The sequence below is a fragment of the Berghia stephanieae genome, unplaced genomic scaffold, assembly GCF_034508935.2.
Source record: "Berghia stephanieae isolate SIO BIC M18660-M18661 unplaced genomic scaffold, UCSD_Bste_1.3 scaffold498, whole genome shotgun sequence".
Classification (NCBI taxonomy): domain Eukaryota; kingdom Metazoa; phylum Mollusca; class Gastropoda; order Nudibranchia; family Aeolidiidae; genus Berghia; species Berghia stephanieae.
The window spans coordinates 2,574-7,500 of record NW_027626377.1 but is presented as its reverse complement, the minus strand read 5'-3'; the positions used below and the strand labels follow the sequence as shown (position 1 = coordinate 7,500).

The following is a 4,927-nucleotide window of genomic DNA, read 5'->3' as shown; positions in this document are numbered from 1 at the left end:
TGTTATTGTGTCCGAGTGAGATTTCTGGGTGATCTCAAACTAAGCACATTGATGGTTTGCTCTTGGAACCTACTTCTGTTTCCTTTCTGAACCAGTCTTTTATGTCTTCCCATTTCTCTGGTTCTTTACTTTTCATTGTAAATCTATTTTTTAAAAAGTTTTTTAAAAAAAGATATTGCTTTTTTACAGCGATACCAAGCTGCTAGAAGCTATGGACTGTAAAATATAATTAACAAAACTGAATATAACAGCTTAAAAAAAAAAAGAACTAAATACCAAACACGGATCGCTTCGGGCTCAAAAACCTTCTTGTCAGAGAAGATGTACCGAAAATTTCTCTGTCGTCGATCTGATTTTTTAGTAATGTAATTATGTTTTAATTGTTTTGTTTGTTTGTTTTTTTGTTGGCTGAAGAAGGGTTTAGAGCCCGAAATGTTCCATGTTTGGTATTTTGTTCTTTTTTGAATCTGCCACATTTAGTTTTGTTTATTCCTTTTTTTAAAAACTGGCGCTGAAATGTCTTAACAAAACTTGTCCATCACGCCTTAATCCTTTATATTTTTTGCGTGGTCATGTTAGCATTTATCTAATAGGATTCAATAGTCTGATGTCACGTCCGCCCAGCAACGGGCAGCTTGATTCTAAACAAAGAAAAAAGGGTACTTTTTATTCTTCATGCTGCCTAGAACTTTTTCCCATGTCATGTGATCAGAATGTATAAAGTCAAAAGATGATCAGATTTATAATGTTTTTCTCCTCTGGATACACTTTTATGTTCGTCGGAGAAGTATTTCATAAGGGCGTCCGCCAATGTTTCAATAGTTTAGAACCAGTTATTAAGTTACGAGGGAAGTGACGTCAATACAGTTGAAGCCTATTTTGTCTACTAAAATCAAATGACTCGGATAAGGTATAACTTATAGTTTGACACCTCCTCAGGTTCTCTCGGACAGCTCGGACCTGGGATGGCAAAAATGCTGAGGTGAGTATCTCTCTTTATGCCTTTTTCGTCACTTATGATAATAATGCGGTGGTTTTGCAGTAAGATTTTAATATGTAATATATATATATATATATATATATATATATATATATATATATATATATATATATATATATATATATATATATATATATATATAATATCTGACCCTCTCTTTCTCTCTCTCTCTCTATCTCTCTCTTTCTCTCTCTCTCTATCTCTCTCTCTCTATCTCTCTCTCTCTATCTCTATCTCTCTCTCTCTATCTCTCTCTCTCTATCTCTCTCTCTATCTCTATCTCTCTCTCTCTCTATCTCTCTCTCTATCTCTATCTCTCTCTCTCTCTCTCTCTCTCTCTCTCTCTCTCTCTCTCTCTCTCTCTCTCTCTCTCTCTCTCTCTATCAAGCAAAGACTGACTAGCCAGGTTTGTAAGATCGGTGAGCTAGACCATTGTCTCATTCCAATTGGTGGCAATCGAATGTTTGATGTCAGCGTAACTGCCATCCAAAATAAAAACCACAACAGAGCACTGCAAACAAAAAAAAAACAAACAAGACAACAAGGATATACAAACAAGGCAAATAAAAAAAATAATGGGGAGGGGGAAAGGGGGGGGGGGGGCTGGAGGGAGATTAACCTGGTTCGAATTCATTAAAGAACTGCGTCGTTCAGATAAAAATTACGTGCTTGCTGATATTTAATTGGAAGCTCTTTCCTGGGATTCGAAAGGAAATTTGATAAGAAATGTTATGGGAGCCCCCTGTCGATTTCTCTTCATATTGCAAGACAGCCACCATTCCCGAGGAATTGAAAAAGTAAATAGATAGATAGAGTCAATGTGTATTATGCTTTACTCAGGAAAAACGCATATAAACGTCCCATCAATAAATGCAACCAAATCGTCTCAAAACGGTATTTACAATGCCGACCTAAGCGAGACGCAAAATTTGAATTTTACGTGTAATTTATTATGGAATCTGAGTGAGATTGGTATGTCTACGTGCCTCATTAAAAAGAATGAATGCGAATGTCAAAGAGCTAAAGTTGTGTAATTCTTGGGAATTTTATATCAAATAAAATTTTTAACATATAGTTTACTCTGACACATACCGTTTTGAGACGGTTGGATGTGTGTGTGTGTGTGTGTTTGTGTGTGTATGTGTGTGTGTGTGTGTATATATATATATATATATATATATAGACACGTACACACGTCAATACGTTTAATAGTAATGCGAGTATAACCATCCCCTCTCCCATTCGTGCAAATATTTGCAGGTCTGATAATAATAGGACGCATTTACGGGCTTGTTTGAACATGTTGAAACGGAGTATAAATACAATGTTTTGTGTTGGTTTGAGTGCGTTTCCATTACATCAACAATGGAACCTTAACATTCCGGGTTTTCTGTTTTGAGACTTCTAACTAGGTACAAGGCGACCTCGATCCCCCAGGGTTTTAATTTACAATGTCAAGGACGTATAACTTACTCATTGTTCTTGGAAAAAGAATACAATGTTCCTTTGTATTTTTTTTCTCGAGATTGAAATCAGTGTATTGTAATGTGCTTAAAATAGGTGCTTGTTTGGTTTGATGATATATATAATGATTTAATAAAATGTAAATATGACAAGTTACGCTTTCTGGGACATGTGTGGAGAAGAGACGGAATAGAAAAGTTGGTAACATCTGGGATGATCGAAGGAAAGAGAGCTAGAGGAAGACAAAGAATGACTTATCTAAATAAACTAAGAATGGCCAAATGTGACTTAAAAAGCAGCACAGATTTCCTGCGCACCGCAGAGGATCGTAATTCGTGGAGACAGCTGACCGACAACGTACTCAAGAGCACAAGCCACCATGGATGATGATGAAATAAGACAAGATTCCCATTACGCATGCCGTTGGATAGTTTGTCTTTGAAGTTCTAATTCGAAAAAAAAGCCATTAGAGAGCCCAGATTATAAGCTGCATAGCTCTGCAACCAGCCACAGCCAAATCACCAACAGAGGATTAAATAAATTCTTGCTCAAAAGAATACTATTTAAAAACAGAAAGGCAAAGAAAAATGTGATGTTGGCAGAAAACCGTTTATGTTATCCATTGCCCCAAGACGGTAATAAGTCGGATGGATGGATGCATTTGCGCAGAAAGGGATTTAGAAGTAAAAATGGCCAGAAATGTAAAGATTTAGAGTTTTAGTTACGTTAGGAACGTTTATTCAGTTGAACCTATAAAGCATAGTAATGTAATAAAATGTGAGCTGGTGAGTCACTCTTTCCTGGATCAGCACCCTGGAAAAAATAAATTAAAACCCTCTCGAGTTCATGTGCATGGAAAATCGAACAAATTTGTTCGATTTTCAATTAGGGTGAACTCGAGAGAGTTAAAAAAAGTTTTAACAAGGAAACTCACCCTTCAAATTTCGAAGGATTAAAATGACCACCATTCATTCTGTCAATAACTCTCAAACCCAGAACTTCCTTCTATCGAACCTGGAATTTACTCAGGTTTGTCACTGTTTGACAAGGAGTGGGTCGGTCGATATTAAAAGACGAGTTTTCAAGGCAACATTTTTTAAAAATGTGTTAGTTATGTGTTTTAAGAGAACGGGCGAGTCTCGGTAGCCTCAGCGGTACAGGTTTGTCGTTGTCCTGCCGTGTCGGGATCTGATCCTGTTTGCATGTACCCACTGGTGCCAAACAAGATATGGACCACTTGGTCCTGCACTGCCCGTCCACAGCCGTGCCAGGGGGCTATGATACCGTCCATCAAGGAGGACAAAAATACATGGACTGGAGTGAAACGGTTCACTTGGAGGTGTAACCATAAGAAACTACTACTAAGAGAACGGGGGTATTGCCATTATTTCCAGTTTTACACATCGTACCATCAACTCTTAAACGTTCGCCAAGGGAATATAATATACAAATATACGTGATATATATCTAGTGATCATCTCCGATTAACTGTTCCCAAAAAAAAAGGCTTCAAAAAGTTTTCTTCTGATAGGTCATTTTCTCATGCTGCCTTTTCTATTTGGAACTCTCTTCCAATTTCCTTAAGAAAATGCAATACAGAAACTACTTTTAAGACAAATATTAAGACTTATTCTATAAGGAAATAGTTGATAGATTTCCGTTTATGGATTATTTTTCATGATATGAAGGTCTTAAGCATTTTTGTGTAATGGCCTGTTATGGTAGCTTTGCTGTTTGTATTGAAAAGGCGCCTCGAGCTGTTTGTATATTGAATAGGCGCGGTTTAATTATTTACATTACTAAATTATATCCATAGAACGCCTCACATTTATTATATTTATGATTATCAAATCTACACAAAGCTGTATAGTTCTTAAACTGTGGAAGGGACCTCAAATAAAACAAAACAATACCCATATTATTTTTATGAACCTAAAATACTCTAAAACACAGAAAAAAAAACGTAAGCTTAAAAAAAATGTCAAAGGAATTAATAATTCTCGCATGAAAGATCTTTTGTACCCCATGCACCGCAACAACTGCAATATGCAATGATTGGTGCAGAAGAGTCGTGCGATTTGCAGCAAAGGTTGGCAGGTCAGGGTCGAATTGCTATATAAAAAGAAATTCAATCGTAAACAGACCAAATACCTTTTTTGGGGTTTTGGCCACCAAGGTTTTACCTCCTGAATTAATCAACCGATTAAATTTACAACTAGATACTATCTTACCAAAGTTTTAAAAAACTTGACACTCTCTCAGAATTCTTGGGTTTCTAAAAACGGTTTGACGTTAAACAGTTTTGGAGTCAAAAAACTTTTCTGACCGATAATGTAAAAGAGAAGTTTAGACGACATATTATATAATACGGCAGTATGTAATTTCTGAACATGAATGGATTGTGCAAAGGGATAAAAAGAAGAAGAAGAAAAAAATCTCATACTCAAAATTATGACAAGTTTA

The 4,927-nt window shown here is 36.1% G+C and overlaps 1 long non-coding RNA gene across 1 annotated transcript in view; it reads left to right on the top strand.

Moving 5' to 3' along the window:
• The window catches only part of LOC144961926 (uncharacterized), an 8,148-nt gene extending 7,117 nt beyond the window's left edge, over positions 1 to 1,031 (top strand). The window contains exon 3 of the long non-coding RNA XR_013643309.1: positions 940 to 1,031. This is a non-coding gene — a long non-coding RNA (uncharacterized LOC144961926). The remainder of the gene's footprint in view (positions 1 to 939) is intronic.
• Positions 1,032 to 4,927: the final 3,896 nt, after the last annotated feature.